The following is a 21,353-nucleotide window of genomic DNA, read 5'->3' on the forward strand; positions in this document are numbered from 1 at the left end:
AAATCGGAATAATCCCATAGTATAGACGTACCCCCAGACTAAGACAGCTATTTTATCATCTGTATCCTTTCAGGACCTTCTGATTCACTCAGACAGTGGGATAGCAAGGAAACAGCACTATTTGTAGTTAGTGAGGAGTTTACTAGATAGCATGCAAGAGAAGCAACAGAGAATTTTGAATGTTATTCAATACCTATAAAGATCTTGAGAATCCTTTGATTCCCTGCATACTTGCAGAATGGAGGACTCTATCCAGGGAAACAATGACTTTGAAAAGATTTAGGAGTCACGGTGGATAATCAGCTGAACATGAGCTCCCAGTGTGAGCTTCCCAAATGCATGCATAAACAGAGGAATCTCAGGTAGGAGTAGAGAAGCTATTTTGTCTCTGTTTGGCACAGGTGTGACCATTTTTGGAATACTGTACAGAATACTGGAAATTAGGTGTAAATTCTTAATGGTAAGAGTAATTAACCAGTGGAACAATTTACCAAAGGTCGTGGTGGATTCTCCATCACTGACAATTTAAAAATCAAGATTTTTTTTTCCTAAAAGATATGCTCTAGGAATTATTAGGGAAGTTCTATGGCCTGTATTATACAGGAGGTCAGACCAAATGACAACAATGGACCTTTCTGGCCTTAGACTCATAGAATCAATAAATCTATAAAATATTCTCTTTATACCTGCAATAGGCTGTCAAAAGCTGGGTTAACCCTTCAACAAAGTCCAGTTCCAGGTATGTAGCCAATGATTTTCACCAACTCAGTGGTTTGACTTTCTTTAAAATTTTATCAGCAAACAGGTAATGCTTAATATTTTTTTTAAAAAATATTGAAATGATTTTAATAGATTACAATAAATTTAGACCTTTAACATGTTATCATTTAACATTATAATTTTAAACAGTTTTATTTTTAAAAGGTGAGCTGTATTTAAATATAAAATCAGATAGAAATTTTAAAAATCTAATTTTTTATTTAAAAAAATCATCGATTTTTGTCCACCCACTTTGTAAATATTATGAAAAATAACAAATTAAAACAAATGATTAAAACTGACTGAATTCTTAGGCAGGCAGACAGAATCCAATCTAAAGAAAGAGGGGTCTTAAGACCCAGTGTATTTTCTTGAAATCTCACATTAAAGCCTGCCATTTTATATTCCAGAACTAACAAGCAGGAAGACCAGACTTGTTGGTCTGACAAGTTTCAGAATGTTATTTGTCTATACTGTTTACAAATCATTTTGAGGAAGTAAAGAAATTGGACCAGTTTGTCCTGTTTCTTTCTGTATAAACTGCTAGGAGAAACACATTAGGCATTTTAGAGCCCATATCTACTGCCATGTAGCAAATTTGTAGATTTAATCATCACTGAGTAAATTCTAGATATAGCCAATGATTTTGTTGAGGTCTTTCTACTTTTTTTAAAAAAATTAAGAATAAGTATGGTGCCTTTTTGTTTTCGTTGTTGATACAAAAAGAAAAAATAAATGTAGGTGTGGTGTGACATTCTTTTCATTTGTGCTAAAACTGGTATGTCGAGTCCCTTTCTGTGAACAAAAGCATTGCGCCCTATTGGTCTCTCCTGAGGAAATACTACTGGAAACAGGTCTGTGAGCGGGAACACTTGTGGTTAACCCTTGTGGAATTTTACCTAAGATTATTCTATCACAGGTAAAACGTGCTCCTCTTTTACCTCCCCCAAAATCTGTAGACTCCCCAACTCCACATGGATATCAGCGAATCAGCTCTTGGACCTCCTGTCTTGCCCCAGCTTACAGCTGCATCTGGAATAGCCATTTGGGGGAATTCCACAGTGCAGAGGAAACTCCATGTAGACTGGCTTTGATGCACATCCCAAGAATTCCTGATCCTCTATCCTCCTGATCCCAGGGAGAAACTTCCAGGAGGTCCCAGAAAGAGGGAGATTAACTTCCCTTCCAAGTGGGCAGGGAGAGGATCCTGCTGGCACAAACCAAGGTGGGTATAAGGCAAACATATGAGCCCCAGTCCTCTCTGCTCAATTGCATTTAGATAGATGTTCAAGACAAGTGTGTTCAAATTGCAAGAGCTCCTGGTAAAAACTAACTCTCTCACAGACTGGGTATTTTACATGTTTCGAGCTTTTTTAATGATAAAATAAATGAACATAAGGAATATATACTTTTACCTGTGTTAAATATTCAATTATATATATAACTTCATCAATTTCACTGAAAATCTAATCCAAATCTTCTTTTCACCTTTTTTTTTTACCGCTATGTTTTTAGAAATGCTCAAACTGGGTCAATATACAGCCTAGAATAGCAAACCTGTATTTAGAAAAACTAAACAATATCTTTGGATATAAACAGAGAGAAGAAGTTTTTCCTCTCCTTCCTACTCTTTGAGGGAACGTGTTCAGTAAAGATTGCCTAAGTTTAAAAATGGAAAATGTTAATTGTCCAAACAACAACGTTATTTGTTTCAACCCAAACAAAATAGCACTAAGCAATGCAATTTAAAATTTCCTGGCAATTCCCTTGCTTTTATATATATATATATATATATATATATATATATAATATATATATATATAATATATATATATATATATATATATATATATATAAAACTTAATACATTTAAGCGCTACACCTTATTTCCTAGCAGGAATAATTATTAATAATAGTTTTATCTACATTAGAACAATATTAATTTTAAAAGTGAGGACTCGATGTGCTTTTACCATCTTCCCTTTTTTTATAAGAGTTCAACTATTTGGTTACTATTTCATCCATCATCAAAAGGAAATAATTAACAAAGTAACACAAGCTTCATACTAAACCCAAGCCTAAAGTCAACCTGACTGGTGTCAAAGAGAATGAAGCACTCCAGAAATCACTGAGTTACCTTGTCTATCTTAATGATTTTTTTCCAGCAGAGGTACATTTAAGCCCCAAGAATCTGTGCTATAATAGGTGTTTAACATATTTATCAATAATCTGAAAAGAAGATTATTACCTGGCAAAATTTGCAGATAATAAAAAAATATTTAAGTTTGTCAAGACTAGAGAAGACTGAGGAATTCCAGAGGGACCTAACAATGATAGGGAAATGGGCAGCAAAATGGCAGGTGAAATTCAGTGTTGACAGACATGTATAATGAGAATATCCACAGCTACATCAGATCAGATAACAACATTAAAGGGATATAAGACCTCATGATTCAGGCCTTAAAACTAACTACTAACTGCCTGGGGTTATGAATTAAGCTTTCTCAATGGCAGGTTATCATGCAATCATTGAAACCAAAGGGACAGTATCAAATTAAGTTTCAGACATGGACAACTCACAACACAGCTTTACCTGAGAAAGCACTACATCTCCCTTAGTGTTACCATATTTCCTTGCAAGAGCCCATCCTCCTGGGACTCAAATCAGAAAAACAGCAAGAAACCAAGTCTAAAATTGCTATATAACCCACCTAAATTAACTGATGAGAGCTTTTTTAAAAAAGGTGCCCAAGTGCACATAAAAAGTTGGCAAAATTAGTTCCCCCTCTCACTCACACTATCAATAGCACTGGTTAAAGAACCTCCTCTTTAAAAGTAGATGAAAATACAAATTGATCCTTCCCTGTGCATGAGGGCATCAACCTCAAGTATAACACACAACAAATTTCTCCTTTCATTACTTTCTCTAGCTTTGCTATGTAGCTTTCCAGAATGTTACACAGCTACCTCAAATAAGTCACTGGTACCAAATCAGTTGCAGCAGAACCAAAAGTACAGGCCCAAACTGAATTGAAGAATAATTTCTTCCAGTTAATTCACTAATTACCATTTTTTTTTACCTCTGACTCCATTCAACTTATATCCCTCCCTCCAGTGACCTTTCTTCTACCCTAGTCTATTGTTTTAAATTCATGTGTACACCTCTGCCCAGTCAATCATTAATTTTCTTTGACGCAGGCTTAATCAACAACTCCCTAATCAAAATACAAATTAGTTGATGAAACAATCACTCCCCTCTCACTCTTTCAGGAAAATGTGTTTCTTCTGGAAATGTATGTTTATTGTATTTTCCAGTTAAATCACAAATACTCTTTGTTTAACAAGCTCAAGAAATGGCCTTAGTTTGGCCTTTAGTCTCCCTCTGAAAATTTTAAAAAAAAGTAAAACCAATGAACTCTCCATAATTAAGTTTCAATGGAAATCCTGAAAATACTGTGCTTCTTAATGATAATTTTAGTAAATAAAGTGCAAGTTTTACAATGGAACTGCCTTTTCTAATTTGCTGAATGAAGTTACTGTTTGCACAGAATTGCTTGGCAATACATGGTATGTAAAAACTACAAATAAATATTGAGTTATTTTTGTATTAACTGAATGGATAATAGTGGAGTTCTTTAAAAACATCAAAGATCTAGTAGAAGAGGAGGATGAGAGAAGTAGTATGCATCCAGTTCACCTGCAAGGTGCTTCAAACTCTGGCCTTAACTCTGCAGAGCATTTCAGTCTCTATTTAACATTAATTGTGTGCCACTTCAATTAATGCAATTAAAATTGAGCATGTGCTTAAGTGGTTTACTGGATTGCTGACAGAGTATTTAGCACGTAGCAGAACAGAGCAATACCTACAGCTTTTTCATATTGAATAAATCACAGGGTAGAATTTTATAAAATTCAGCAAAGGAGGTAATTAAGATCATGTGAATAGGAGCAGATATAGAACTGAAACATTTTTATCTTTATTCTCACTTTGATTGTGAGGAATCATGTATGCATGTGCATATACACAAAAAAAACCCTCCAAACATGGACACATTCCCCTGTCTTTTCTGATTTGGTGTCTAAAGTGTACCAATAAAAACTATTTAAAGTTAGTTTTATTTAACTTCATGACTAAAAATAAACTTAAAACACAACAGTAAATCATGCCACATGTTCCTTTTAAGAACAGACACCTAAAGTCCTACTTAGCCCTGGTCTACACCAGCACAGGTAACCATAGAGTCCCAGAATCGCAAAAGAGCTCCAGCATGGACTGAACGGGAGGTACTGCATCTGATCGCTGTATGGGGAGACGAATTCGTGCTAGCCGAACTCCGTTCCAAAAGACGAAATGCCGTATTGCTGCCACTACCTAGGAACCACAATCCTATGCAAAACTCCCTGCCAGAAGGCTTACAGGTGCAAGTATTTCACTCTTAAAGATGCGGTGGTATGAATGGGGGAGGGGAGAAATGGAGACGGAGAGGTGAATGTTGTGAACAGCAGCGTCCCTTCCACCACTTATCTCCATGGAACTCCAGTAGAGGGATGTGCATGGGATCAGAGAATGATAATGCTGTAAAGATAGAATTCTCCTCTTTGGCAGAACCTCACAATCTCTCCTCTAGGCTTATGAAGCAAATTGGATGGTTTGACCTCAAAGCATTACCCATATTTGTAAATATAAAGCACAGTAGCACAGAGGGCTAGGAACTTAATTATGAGATCTGAGTATCTTCTTCCAAGATTAGAATCGATAGCTTTTCTATATTCGGTGGTCTCATAAGTCAGTGTTTTACAAACTTTGTGAAAGCTGAACCCCCTTGGAAAGGACTGAAACCAATCAGACACCCCTTGTGATTCCAACATGTGTTGTTAAAGGCATACCCATCTTAATTATACATCTTCCATATCCTCTCCCTTCTGGCTAGTCCTTCCCATCCTTCTAAGGGAGCACTCCATTCAAAATTGTTAGGGGTCTGCAAATTGAAAAAACACTTATCTAAAGTAGTTATACTTTACTGGAGGTGGGGGATTACCCATAGCAAATGAAGACTGATGCAAGACCAATAGATAGTAACTTTAATGCATGGACTTTACTTCAAAGAACAGGGATGAGCTGCAGAGGAAACAAGTAAAAATTCAACATCTATGTGCAAGTACACCCCCACTGCTCTTCGACACAAAGAATTTGTAGTTTCTGTAAAAGCAATTAGAAACATTCTTCTCTGAAGCCAAAGGAAAAACCCAGAATTTGGACAAGGTTAACATTGAAAACAAAAAAAACCCAAACCCTAAAATTATTTATTTTCTTGTTCTATATATATTCTGTGGTGAAATAATCTCACCAAATAGAACATACTGGATATAATGAGCATGTCTTAAATTAGAAATGATTTGACAACTTGGTGTGCACCACTGTGTAACATTAAAAAAGTGCATTCAGGCCGATGTATCTCATTAATTTACACCAACTATATATATATATATACACACACATACACCCCAAACTTACACCAAACCACATACATATAATAATCAAATTGCATGGTAATCTGAGATTACTGCACAAAACAGGGAAGGCAATCTAAAGGAATTGCCACACTAATGCCAACTTTTCCTTGCTAATAAGTAGGACTGCCTCAAAAATAAATATTTTAAAAATAGCACACGATAACTAACTCTTTAGGTGAGCAGGTATCTTACTTTCTCTCTGGAATTTTTGTTACTAATTAGGAAGAGGACTTTCTTGGAATAAAGTCTCAGCCTCATGCAAAATAAAAACCAAGCCTACACAAAAATAAATAAATAAATAAAATGGTATTAGACACAATAAAAAAAATCTAAAAAATTCATTTACAAAAAACTCTGTTCTATTAGCAGTACACAATGATTTTAAAAGGTAAGAAGCTAATGAGAGTATCAGCTGCAGCACTTTATCACCCTCTTCTGGCCCTTTTGCACTATGCAGGTAATGGCATTTGTCTATCTGTACCTAGGTGTAAAGTAATATATTCTGCTTACTGTATTTTTCTCTCCATTCATCTGATGAAATGGGTTTTAGCCCATGAAAGCTTATGCCCAAATAAATTTGTTAGTCTTAGGGTGCCACAAGGACTCCTCATTGTTTTAGGTGTAAAGTGGATTTTACACAAGAACATGTGTGAATTTGAAGAGGTGAGGGAATCAATGATGAAAAATATGCAGCATATTAAAAATAGATCTGTATAACAAAAACATTACTGAACATTTAATGCACAAGCTTACCTTTTGATACAGAGGGCAGGCTCGGTCTCTAAATTTGTAAGGACAATATACCCCCTCTCCAATCCACTCCGTTCATCTAGTTTCCATAACATGGATTTCTAGTGCATGGAGTCTCACATGGATCTTCCATTCACATAAATGACAGTTCCACATATAGAATGTGTGAAGAATGTTTCTTTTTAGAACACCTCTCATTGTAACAGCTAGGTGTTTTTTTTTGTCTGTTTGCTTGTTTTTTGGGGGGAGGAGGGTTGTTTGTTTAACAAATTATAAACCATCCACAAAAGGTAGCAGCATTTTCCAACCAAAAACAAAGACAAATAAAACCCAGAACTTAGACATAAATTAAGCAAAATACGAACATCACACATTGTGCTATGGTGGACAGCCAGCCAGTGTGGTTTCCAGAAACAGGGCCCCTCAACTGAGAAAGCCCTGAAGCTGGGATACACAGAACTGACATTCCAAGAACCTAAAAAGAGAGTTTCTCAGATGACCTTAATTGCCACAACAAGGGAGAGGTAGTCTCAGAAAGGTAACTATCATACTTCCAGTCAGATAGAGAAGAATCCACCAATACTAGTATATAAAAGAAGGCAGTGGTCTTAAATTTCTGCATTGGCTCTTAGGCCTTGTCTACACTACAAGACTATTTCGAATCAACTTAGTTCGAATTTGTGGATTCGACCTTATGAAGTCGAATTTGTGTATCCATACTAAATACACTAATTCGAATTTCTGAGTCAACATTCACGGGGCCAGCGTCGACTTTGGAAGCGGTGCACTGTGGGAAGCTATCCCACAGTTCCCGCAGTCCCCGCTGCCCATTGGAATGCTGGGTAGAGCTCGCAATGCCTGCTGGGGGAAAAATGTGTCGAGGGTGGTTTTGGGTAACTGTCATCATTCAACCGTCACTCACAAACGCCCTCCCTCCCTGAAAGCGCCGGCGGGAAATCTGTTCGCACACTTTTCTGGTCAGTGACAGCGCGGACGCCACAGCACTGCGAGCATGGAGCCCGCTGCGATCATCGCTGCACTTATGGCCGTTGTCAACTCCTCGCACCTTATCGTCCACCTCTGCAACAGTCAGCTGCTGAGAAATCGGGCGAGGAGGCTCCGGCAGCGCGGTGAGGAGAGTGGCGCAGACCTCTCAGAAAGCAGGGTACGCCGGGCAGTGGAGATCATGGTGGCAATGGGTCACGTTCATGGTGTGGAACGGAGATTCTGGGCCCGGGAAACAAGCACGGACTGGTGGGACCGCATAGTGCTGCAGGTCTGGGATGACACAGAGTGGCTGCGAAACTTCAGGATGCGTAAGGGCACTTTCCTTGAACTGTGTGACTTGCTGTCCCCTGCCCTGAAGCGCCAGGACACCCGGATGCGAGCAGCCCTGACTGTGCAGAAGCGAGTGGCCATAGCCCTCTGGAAACTTGCCACGCCAGACAGCTACCGGTCAGTAGCGAACCACTTTGGCGTGGGCAAATCTACCGTGGGGGTTGCTGTGATGCAAGTAGCCCACGCAATCGTTGAGCAACTGCTCTCAAAGGTGGTGACCCTGGGAAACGTCCAGGTTGTCATAGACGGCTTCGCCGCGATGGGATTCCCAAACTGCGGTGGGGCTATAGATGGGACTCACATCCCTATCCTGGCACCGGCCCACCAGGCCAGCGATTACATTAACCGAAAGGGCTACTTTTCCATGGTGCTGCAAGGACTGGTGGACCATAGGGGACGTTTTACCAACATCAACGTCGGGTGGGCGGGCAAGGTTCATGACGCGCGTGTGTTCAGGAGCTCTGGTCTCTTTAGACTCCTCCAGGCAGGTACTTTCTTCCCGGACCACAAAATAACGGTTGGGGATGTGCAGATGCCTACAGTGATCCTCGGGGACCCAGCCTACCCGCTAATGCCCTGGCTAATGAAGCCCTATACAGGCGCCTTGGACAGAGAGAAGGAACTCTTCAACTACCGGCTGAGCAAGTGCAGAATGGTGGTGGAGTGTGCTTTCGGACGTCTCAAGGGGAGATGGCGGAGCTTACTCACTCGCTCGGACATCAGCGAAAAGAATATCCCCGTAGTTATTGCTGCATGCTGTGTGCTGCACAATCTGTGTGAGAGCAAGGGCGAGGCCTTTTTGTCCGGATGGGAGGTTGAGGCAAATCGCCTGGCTGCAGTTTACGCTCAGCCAGACACCCGTGCCGAGAGAATATCCCAGCGGGAAGCGCTCTGTATCCGGGAGGCTTTGAAAGCAAGTTTCCTCGGAGATCAGGGTAACCTATGACTCTCCACTTGCTTTCAAGAGAAACTGACCCTGGGCCTGTGTCAGTTTGTGTCGATTTGGATCTGCGGCTACATGCCGCGTTCTCCAAGTTTCCCCCACTTCCAAAGCACGTTTTTAAGCAAATTAATTGTTACCCTCATTATTAATAAATCTTTCTTTTACTTTGCATTTCTGTTCTGGTGTTGAGACATGGACGCATACTGTGCTGGGCACGGTGTGCACTGACGTACAGACCGCTTCCTCCATAGAGGACTGACATCCTCCTGCTCCTACATAGGTCCCTGGGGTGGGGGACGGATGACAGTGGTTCTGCATGAAGGGGAGGGTTTGCAGGAAGGGGCGAGTGGTGCCTTCTTTGCATAGGGGTTTGGATGACGGCAGTGGGCTGCGGGTTTCTGCGTGGGAAGGGGTGATGGGTGTGGGAGAAGGGTGACTATCTGTCCGTGGATGAGGGCTCTTGTTGGGGCTCAGGGCAGCGGATAGGCTCGTGGATCCGTTGCAAGTGCATCGTAAGGGCAGCCTGCCTTCACAGTAATGGCGTGGCAGGCGCTAGGACCCTGGACAAGCATACACATTACGAAATGATCAGGGGCAGCATACACAACACAGAATGACCCTGGTGCCTACTGACTGCAGTGTGTGTGTGCCCCGCAGTTGATCCTTTCCCCAAGTCTGTACCCTGGTACTGTAGGCTATACCGTGCAAGTATGAAACCCCTGTCCACCCCATACACCGAAAAATCCTCTGACAGGAAAGACATGACGGAAACAGTGATTAACAGCAAACATCTTTTATTAATCTAATAAACAGTGGGGGGATGAACCTTGGATTTGGGACTGGCTGAACCTATAAGGGAAGCACTTCTACAAATTTCTAACGTGAGAAGTGCGGGGTACACGGCCGCTCTGCTCTGGTTCAGTGACAGTTCTCACGGCCTCTATCACCCCTCCGTCTTGTACTTTTGGGTGAGGGGGGGCCAGGACTTCTTGGCTGGGGAGGGTGATTGCAGAGACACTGCAGGGGGGCCCTGTCCTCCAGCCTGCGGTCCTGCAGGACATCAACAAGGCGACGAAGCGTGTCCGTTTGTTCCTTCATGAGACCAAGCAGCGTTTGGGTGGTCTGCTGGTCTTCCTGCCGCCACCTATCCTCACGTTCCATGAGTGTGCGATGCTGCTCACATAGGGTCTCCCTCCAGTGTTTCTGCTCTGCAGCCTCTGCTCGGGAGCAGGCCATCAGTTCAGCGAACATGTCGTCCCTAGTCTTCTTCTTTCGCCGTCTAATCATTGCCAGTCTCTGCGAGGGGGATGCCGGGGCAGTCCGGGAAGGAGCCGAAGCTGTGTGATGGGGAAAGTTAGTGATTTCCTTGTACAGATACATTTTGGCGAACAGTGAACACCGTCTAGTCAATTTCTATGAAGAAGACCGTACCGGACAACAAGTGTCACGTGGTCTCCAGAGAAGCACAACATTTTGGCCTACGCTCTGATTGGCTGCGCCATTGAACAGGAGAGCGGAGAAGTCGGGAGAGATAGCAGAATCCCTCTAGCAGAGAGTCCTGGTAAGCCTTACAGTACATTATGCTTATCAGTTAACGGATAGCTGTGCCGTCGTGCTAAAGGCAATCTGGAAATCAGATACTATGACCCTTTTGCAGCCACTCCCGACACTGCAGGGGAAAGATCAATGTATGCTTTTCCTGTGTGGCCTACAGCACGTGGCTGCTAAGCGCGGGGCTTTGTTATGCAAAGTATAAGTAAACCATTAAGAACAGTAACTATTCGCTAACTGCCCTAATTAGATGCAGCACTTCAGTAACGAGATTACCCTGAGGCGTGTCTCTCGAGTGCAGAAAGAAAGGATGTTAAGGGAAGCACTTCACCGACCGGGACCCTACGCGGCCATGCTGGTAGAGGCGATGGTTCCCCTGTATCTGAGGATGTCGTGGCGTGGAAGAGTGAGCTTCACCGGAGGACCAAATAAGGCACCTCTTCCTCGAAACCTCCTGCGGAGGGTATTTGAGGAACTGTTTGAAGCATTTGTGGAATTGTCCATGGAGGACTATTGTTCCATCCCAATCTGTGTAGACCTACTGTTCGTTTAGTTTCCCTTTAAAAACTTTTAGATATAGTATTTATAGATAGAATTTATATTTTTGGTATACATGTTTTCGAGCAAATAAATATTTTCTTGTTTATACGACTTACCGCCTGATCCTTCCCCTGACTCTGAGTCCGGGTTCACGGCCGGTGAGGGTTGGTAGGGGATCTCTGTGAGGGTGATGAAGAGATCCTGGCTGTCAGGGAAAGCGGCATTGTGTTCGCTGTCGCCTGCGCCTTCCTCCACGGACCCTTCGTCGTCTTGCCCATCGGCGAACATCGAGTAGGAACTGTCCTGGCTCACTATGCCATCCACTGAGTCCACGGTCACTGGTGGGACAGTGGTGGCAGACCCACCGAGAATGGCATGCAGTGCCTCGTAGAAGCGGCATGTCTGGGGCTGTGCTCCGGAGTGTCTGTTTGCCGCTCTGACTTTTTGATAGCCTTGCCTCAGGTCCTTGACTTTCACGCGGCACTGCATCGCATCCCGGCTGTATCCTTTCTGTGTCATGGCTTGGGAGACCTTCTCGAAGGTCTTTGCATTACGCTTGTTGGAGCGCAGCTCCGACAGCACAGACTCCTCGCCCCACACAGCGATCAGATCCTGGACTTCCCGGTCTGTCCATGCTGGGGATCTCTTTCTATTCTTGCATTGGGCTGACTCCTCTGCTGGAGAGCTCTGCATCGTTGCAGGTGCCGCGGAGCTCGCCCCGATGTCAAAGCAAGAAATGAGATTCTAACTGTCCAGACAGGAAAAGGATTTCAAATTTTCCCGGGTCATTTCCTGTGTGGCTGCTCAGAACATCCAAGCTCGGACTGCTGTCCAGAGCGTCAACAGAGTGGTGCAGTGTGGGATAGCTCCCGGAGCTACTAAGTTCGATTTGCATCCACACCTAGCCTAATTCGAGCTAGCAAGTGCGAATTTAGCGTTACTCCACCTGTCGGGGTGGAGTACCAAATTCGAACTAAGGAGCCCCCTAGTTCGAATTAAATGGCTTCCTGGTGTGGATGGTTGAGCGATTAGTTCGAATTAACGCTGCTAAATTCGATTTAAGATCCTAGTGTAGACCAGGCCTTACTATTCTTCCTTGTCAAATTCAAATTTCTCATCTTCAGAGCGCTTCACAATTCTGCACCTGCCTACATCTGTCTTTGCATCTTCCTACCAGTCCCTACCCTCACACTTCATTCTCATTACCTTGCTGTTGCTTTAGGTTCTTCCTCCACTTCCCATGTCTGGAATAACCTCACACTAGTTTATGCCAAGCTCCTTCTATCTTAAATTTCAAGAAACTCCTAAAACCCACCTCTTCTGTGAAACATTCTGTGACCTAATGGCCACACGTCTCTCTATGCATCTTTTGTTTGTATTTCCTCACATCTTTATATTCTAAGCTCTTCAATGCAACTTGTTTGATATTAAGCTACTCCTGTACAGCAGTGGGTGCATTTATTGTGATTTGTACATGATAATAATAATCTCCAAGAGACTGACTGCTGTTTGGGTGAGAAGGCAGGACTAGGTAGCTGCATAAGGGTAAAAATCAACTTTATTTATCTGTCTAGTGAAGGAGAAATGCTCTTGAGTAGAGAGCACTCTGTGTGATTGCAACTCCCCAGAAGTCAACCAAGCTGCTTGCAATAGAGCAGCCACTGAGGAAGTAGGTCTGTCCCATATATATGTTATGGGGACTTCACATGTACACAGAAAGGAAAATGACTTAAAGGAGCTAAAAAGCTCCGAGCTAAGTCAAAATGGCCTTTAAAAAAAAAAATCTATCAGCCAAGTTTATAGTATTAGTCAAATCAAGAATATCATTCACGTCTTAAATCTTCACTTGCAATTAAAAAAAAACTGGCCAACTTATCATTTTACCATATGATTGTGACAGATATGGCCATTTCCTGTAATAACTTTGGGAGAGTTTACCGTATTAAGTTTACGTATAATTGTAGGACAGGAATTACAGTAGAACCTCAGAGTTACGAACACCTCAGGAATGGAGGTTGTTCCTAACTCAGAAACGTTCGTAACTCTGAACAAAACGTTATGGTTGTTCTTCCAAAAGTTTACAGCTGAACATTGACTTAATACAGATTTGAAACTTGACTATGCAGAAGAAAAATGTTGCTTTTAACCATTTTAATTTAAATGAAACAAGCAGAGTTTCCTTACCTTGTCAAATCTTTTTTTTTTTAATGTTTCCTTTATTATTTTAGTAGTTTACAATTAACACAGTACTGTCCTGTACTTGCTATTTGGGAGGGGGGCGGGTTTAGTCTCTGCTGCTGCATGATTGAATACTTCCAGTTCCAAACGAGGTGTGTGGTTGACTGGTCAGATTATAACTCTAGTGTTCATAAGTCTGAAGTTCTACTGTATATGTAATTCCATCGGGGAGGGTGACCACAGCCACAGCTCCTCCATGAACTAAGAACAGTGTGTATGTGGGAGGGAGGTAATTTGGAAATTCACTCAGGTTGTAATACCACCAGAGAAGTACCATCACTTGTAGAGGCTAGTTCACACTAGATTCTCCAGAGACCAACAGACAAAGAAAGGATTTTGGATAAATAGCCTGAGTTTAAACTGACTCGGGGCCTTCCTTCTGACCCAGCAAACGGACAGGACCATCTGTCCCAGGGGGCCCCCAATCCTTCCTGGGAAGGGTTGGAAGGACTTAGGCCTCCTGAGGCCCCATAAGACTGATGGGTGACCTCTGGTGAGCTTATTAGCATGCATATAGAAACTTTTATAATTTTTAAATTTGATTTCTCTGTAATGCTTTCATTTTAAGAATAAATATGCTTACTTATAAAGGGCTGTGTGGTAACATAACTACTGGAAATTACACTGTTCAAAGCCTTCAAAGAGAAAGCAAAGTGCAGACACTGGCTTGTTTAGGCTGTCTGGCTTGCTGGGACTATCACAGTGTAAGCAGCGAACTGTGTAACCTGGAAAAGCCTCAGTCAGGAGAGAGATGCACACAGATCTCTACCCAAGGGAGGGAACAGCTGAGAAGCCTAGAGGGGGTTCTCTCAAGGGACCATGAAGAGAGAATACAGGTACAGTTGCCCTGAATTGTAACAATGACTATGTGTGGGGGGAAAATGACAGTTTCAAGATTAGAGTTAGAGTTTTAAGATTTGGATTATTAGAGCATTATATCAGATGTATGTAATAAAACTGAGACCAGCTTATGAAAACAGTGTAGCTCATCAAGGCTATCAACCAGTACAGGAATCAAAGTTTGGCCCAAACTAGAAGCTCCCATCAATACAATCCCAATCTTGAAGAATGTTCACATCTGGATTCACAGTCCAGCCCACTATAACCATGATCACAATACATTTAAAAACACAGCTCACCTTGATATGAATTAAAGCTCCAAAACATATATTTTCAGTAGTTTCAAAAGTAATTACTACTTTGTCCATTATTTTCTGACATTCATATTCTTCCTTCAAAGTCATTACTGCTGGCAGGACGGTTTTGTGTTTTTTGTTTTTTTTTTAAATTGTGTTTCTAATACAACTTCACCCTTTCATTTTTTCCACATTTGATATTCTTGTTCTGAACTGTACATGTTAGAAGTTATTTCCTCCAGAATTTGGCTGTTTGTAACACTGCTGGTTATGGCTTCTGTGCTTGTTCAGTAACTGACAGCTTACGCAACACAGCTCATCTGCCTAGCAACAGTTAGGGTGGGGTTCAAAACAGAGAAACTACTCCAGTAACTTTTGCAACTGTGAAATTAGAAAGAGAGAGATGCAGGAACTGACTGTTTTTTTACAATGGAAAAATACATTACTCTCACCCTTCCTTTATGAAACATGTTATTTTCTTCAGAAATGTAACATAGGAGAATGAATGAAGATAAAGTTAAAATATCTCCCTCCCCCCAAAAAGTGTGATTAATATAATGTTAAGACTATAAGATATGCTTAGATAACCACAAATAATGCATACAGAGGAGTAAGGATAACGACCCTTTGAAATGAGTATCATCAGTGCTAATTCTCCCCCCTCCACTTAAATCCTGAATAAGATTTCAGTTTATCTAGTTACTATGCCTGAAAACTTTCTTATTACCAGGTATTTGCTATGTTAGACATTTACAAAGCACCTTTAGTATCTAGGGCAGGGGTGGGCAAACCACGGCCCACGGGCCGGATCCGGCCCCTCAGGGCTTTGGATCCGGCCCGTGGGATTGCCCCCCGTGGTGCTGCAGGCCCCACACCGGTCTCAGAAGCAGCCAGCACCACTTCTCTGCAGCCCCCCAGGGGCGGGGGGGCAGAGGGCTCCATGTGTTGCCCTTGCCGCCAGGCACTGCCTCCCGCAGCTCCCATTGGTTGGGAACGGGGAACCATGGCCAATGGGAGCTTTGGAGGAGGTACCTGGAGGCGCGGCAAGGGCAGCGCATGCGGAGCCCTCCACCCCCCCTTCCCCCAGGGGCCACAGCGCTTTCCGGAACGGCACAGCGTGGGGCCAGGGCAGGCGTGCAGGGAGCCTACCCTGGCCCCGGTTCGCACCGCTGCCACCCCAGAGCCGCTTTAGGTAAGTGGCACGGGCCAGAGCCCGAACCCCTCCTGCACCCCGCCCCCCAACTCCCTGCCTTAAGCCCTCTGCCTGCACCTCCCACCCCTCCTGCACCCCTACCCCCTGCCCTGAGCCCCCTCTCGCACTCGGCACCCCTCCTGCACGCCAACCCCCTTCCGAGCTCCCTCATATGCCCTGCACCCCTCCTCTGCCCCAATCCCTTGCCCTGAGCCCCTTCCTGCACACCACACCCCCTCCCACATCCCATACTCCCTCTTGCACCCCAACCCCCACCCCGGCCCTGCATACAATTTCCCCACCCAGATGTGGCCCTCGGCCCAAAAAGTTTGCCCACCCCTGATCTAGGGGCTGACATGGTAATAAAAAAGAATAAGATAAAATCAAAGATCATACGTTTGGATGGTGAAAACGGAGATAATGGATATGAATCTTTGATTTTTAAAAGGTTGAAATCATTTTCTTTATTCACTGAAGTCAAGAAGAAAAACTGATGAGGTAAAATTGACATTATTTATGGACTGAAGGATGGGTACTTTGTGAAAGAATTACGGTCAGGACTAAAAGTCTAGTATCAGAAGGAATTTTAAAAAATACAAACATGACTTCTTCATAAAATATATGAATTGTTGCATAACCCAGTTTATTCTCTTGTTACGCATTACTTTCAATTCTGATTCTGGTAACATTATTCACAGTGAATTCTTCCTTTTAAAAAGGTTCATTTCACATATGTCCAAAAGCCGGCTCATCACCTGAGTAGGATCACACTTAACTAGGAAAGATCTCCATCTCCGTTTCATTTTGTTTTACAGGATTTTTTTTAGCATGTTTCTGAATGTATTTTGTAGTACAGGAGAAACTATGCAGATGTTTCTGTCTATTGCATAGTTTGTCAACATGTTTGCAAATATAACAATAATTTACATGTTTGAATGTAATTTCCATCCCAGAATATTAGTTTCTCATGCACAACTGCTGAATAACATTTTTTTCTAATAGATAGACTCCTTTTTACAGTAGGAAACTCCTGTTGTGTGTAAATGGGAAGTGGTTACCAACTGACTCTCCGGTATGGGCAGTTCTCATTTTCTTAAAGGTGTGTTAGTGTACCAGATATTCTGAAGAAAAATTCTAAGCCACTTTACACACTTAAAGCTAAAGTTAAAACCAAGAACAAGTCTGTTCATTTTTCACAAACAAAATTCCATAAAACTGGCATCACTACTAGGAATTAGCAAGCATTTCTATAAAAAGGAAGGGAAGAATAAGACAGCTGACTTTTTAAAGGATTTATCTGAAATCTGTGTTTACAGAAGAGAATTGGTTTGCTTGACAATTTTTTTGTTTTGTTTTGTTTTTGGTTTTTTTTGTTAAGACTTGCAGTTGGCTAGGCAAGCCCATCTTGGAGTTTCTCTCTGTTGACCGTTATATATCCCACACAGCACATATGGACATCCAAATTTACAGAAGGCTCAAGTTATATTAATGCAGTACTTGGAATACCAGATTGTTGAACTTCCTGAGGCTATTCTGGTCTTTGGCAAAAGTTAGAGCAAAGCAGTGTCTCAGTTAATATGAAATAATGAATTTAGTTGGAGGGAGCGACAATCTCGTCCTAGAGACAAATTCTATTCCTTGATGTTCCAATCTCACTAACCTTTTAAATTTAAATAGCAGAATAAGCACATTAAGGGTGACAAAGCTTAAAAAGCCTTCTTTCTATACATAGTTATAAATGAAGATAAGTGAAGGCCTGATGCAAAAAACTGAGATTCCACTTTGAAAAGTCTCCCTCACCATCAGTTTAATTTTAGAGATTGCTAAATTCCTTAAAGCAATGTAACAGTGAAAGGCCAAATTCTCTTGACTTCAGGAGAGTCTGATCTACCAGTGCTGTGATTTATACAGGAAACAAACTAGATCTAGGCCACTGTGGTGATCAATCTCTAGTGTACAGTGCATTAGGACCCACAGCGTGGGAATTACATCAGAGGACATAACTTTCCCCTTCCCAGCCAGTTTCTAGAACCTTGTTGTGCGGCCTTGGACTGAAGCAGACTATCTGTTTGGAGTAACCAAAACTCAAGATGTTCAACTTTCAGATTCTAAGCTTCAAAGAAGGGGGACTGTGAATCTGTTCTGGGCCCTGGACAAAAGATTCAAGGATATATATGCAGCAAAGAATCCTGTTGCACCTTATAGACTAACAGATGTATTGGCGCATGAGTTTTTGTGGGTGAATATCCACTTCGTCGGACACATGTGAGATATATATATATATCTCACATGCATCCAACAAAGTGGGATATATATATAAACTCCTTGGCTCTGCAACTCCCCATTATTCTGCCTCCTTAAGTGTCATTGGCACAGCCATGAAGACTACTGAGTCCTTGAATTTGTAAGCAAGTGGAATTCTCATTCTGATCCAAACAGTGTATACCAGGGCTTTTGTTAACAGAGACAACAACAAAATATAAACTTCAGCCTTTCTCCCGAGCTGGACTATTTCCTGACATCACTACCAGTGACAAGTTGAAAGACAAGAATGTTAGACCAGGCATCTGTTGTCCAGGCATCCTTCTCCCATCATCAACAGAATATATCAACCCTCCTGCTGAGTGATACAAAAAATCAACTGTGGGATTGGCACTATCTGAAGATCTGAGACATGTTATCGACACTTTTGTAAAACCAGTCATGCTAAAGTTCCATTTGGAGAGGGGGGTCACTGATTATTCTACATTGTAGAATTAGTTTTGTCAACCGAAAAGCAGGGAAAGATCAGGCCCAATCTGTATTGTCTCAGGATACTTTATATGCAAGTGTGTAACAGGGTGGCACAGCTGTTTCTAATTTGTGTTAGAAATATTAACTTATATTGCAGTAGCACTTAGAGACCATCCAGGTCATGTCCCCATTGCGCTAGGCACTGCACATGCATAGAAAGTGATGGTCCCTGCCCCAAAGAGCATACAGTGTAAAAACCAAAATGTAATAGGTGGTTAAGACAAAGAAGTGGGTTGGGATGGAGAGTTGGCGGAGATAGCATAACGAAAATAATAGGATGTGCACAATTCTTAGCCAGTCAGGTGTAGCAATCAACTTGCTGCCTAAATAGTCACCAACAGAGTTAACGTCAGAGAGAAAAACAGTCTGTTGAACTGAGCTTTAAAGTGAGAAAACTGGACTATATATTTTACTTAAAGTTACAGTGATGTGTGTGTGTGTGTGTGTGTATATATATATATATATATATATATATATATATATATATATCACTTTATGGATTAAATTTGTCTTTTACGAGAGAGAGAGAGAGAGAGAAATTTGACCAGGTATCAACTGTTCTGAATAATACCTTAAGTGATTGCATTTTCTAGCTGTCATGTGTTTCACATAATTGAATCTCACAAATAAAGTCAGAATAATAGGAATGAAGAATAAGCTCTGCTATAACGAAAGGATACATCAAAAAAGATCTCCAGTTACAAAATTCCTTAAAAGCTGACTTCATTTAGACGGACTAAACAATTCAGAAAGAGTCTGTAAGGAAGTCTTTGTAATTGCAATCTATATTGCTTTCTTCAGCACCATAATAAGCCACTGTTGTCATAATCATACTATCAATGCACTTCTTGAGGATTAAGCAATGAATACTATTCAAAATCCATACTAACAAAACCAAAGGAAAATTTATTCTCATTGGACAAAAACTTTTCTCAAAACATTCACATCCAGCAAGACTCGCAGTGTTTTCTGTCTCCATTGTGCTTGGGAGAAGATCCAGACCTGTCATTCAATGGCACTGGAGCTTCGGACATCTTCCTACCATTATAGGAATAGAGGCAGGAACTTATTAAGAAAATTCCTAAGTTGTACATAGATATGAATTTTAGACAAATTCATGGGGACATTTGTATATCATGTATGCAGCATTTTGAATAATCTGCTTTTAATACGACCCAAAAATTCACTGGTGTAAAAATAATTTAAAATATATTTTGAAAATGTTAAGAATTGTATGTTGAAAGTTGCTTACATACAACTATTGGTGGTGGTCTGAATATTGAACATCTGTGTTCTGAGAGTGCCTATTGCCATGGTATTGTATGTGATAATAGTTAGCAATTATAGTACTTTTCCTCTTTAAATGTCAAAGTCCTTTTAAGAAAATGTGGGCAAATATTATCATCCTAATTCTTAGAGATACCTAGGCATGCGATAACCTTTGTAAATTCTTACAAATTGTGTATTTCCTCCCCTAGATACAGTGTTTATATCTGTAAGATTTTTCTAGTAAAATACGTTCAAATAAACTGCAAAATGACAAAAATCAGATGTAGTCAGCGTCATTATTAAAATAAAGGATATTAATTTTTTCAAGGAAAAAGGTAGCTGTGATAGTGATCTTTCCCCAAATTTGGAAGCAGATAGGAAAGGAAACAGTACCAGCAGCAATCACAGACATCAGGCTCCTATGTAGAATCTATGAGACAAAGGGTTTTCCAACTGCTGTCACCACCACAACTCAGTTTCAATTGTAACTATTGATGCTGGGCAGTTTTACTGAATCTAGCTAGAGATAGCATAGCCTGAAAAAAGCAAATACGTTATTCCCTTTTATCTACATGAAAACACTCCAGTATGGCAATACAAAATGGGGGGCAATTTATTAATATTCAATAACCACCATGCCAACAGAAGAAACCAGACATAAAACCTAGGAAAAGAAATGAATATTAGATTACTGAAATACAAGTTTATTCCTTAAATAATGGAAAGAGAATAAATTCCTTTCCTCCTAGCTTAAAGCCCCTGTTAGTATGCAATAGGTCTCAGATACTATAATTTTCTCAGCTATTACCTTCTTTTCATATATCCCTGAAAAGGGAAAAAGACAAATGGTTCTGTCTCTGCAGTATTTATGGAGCATTAGATCTCTTCTCCATTGTTTGTAATGACATTTTAAGTGACTAGTAGATCAGACACATCTCAACTGCCTCCCACCTCCAACTGCTTCCCTAAAGACAAATGCAACATACTGCAGAGATGTCCTACATTCCCCTCTCAGAATCCATTCTAGAACTAAATGTTGCAATATTTGCAGCATAAAATTATCCCCTTATTTTAGGCTTTACATAGCTGAAAGGCAACTTCTGTCCCCTAGAAGTCCCATGAGCTTCCTGGGCCACGGAGCCATAGCTGCTACCTCATATTCAGGGAGAATTACTTTCTCTAATGGCTACATTGGACTTCACTCAGCAGAATTGGAATATGCAGTGCAGAATGTCAACCAGACTCACAGAAATTATATCTCACTGATTTCTTGATGCACGGCAACATCTTACCCACCTTACTAAATTACTGTAGAATAATTTTTAAAGTC

General features: G+C 41.4%; 1 protein-coding gene across 1 annotated transcript in view; it reads right to left on the reverse strand.

Moving 5' to 3' along the window:
* Positions 1-21,353, reverse strand: part of FRY (FRY microtubule binding protein) — a 398,333-nt gene that overhangs the window by 359,556 nt on the left and 17,424 nt on the right. The window lies entirely within an intron of this gene.

Source organism: Mauremys mutica, chromosome 1 (assembly GCF_020497125.1).
Source record: "Mauremys mutica isolate MM-2020 ecotype Southern chromosome 1, ASM2049712v1, whole genome shotgun sequence".
NCBI lineage: Eukaryota > Metazoa > Chordata > Testudines > Geoemydidae > Mauremys > Mauremys mutica.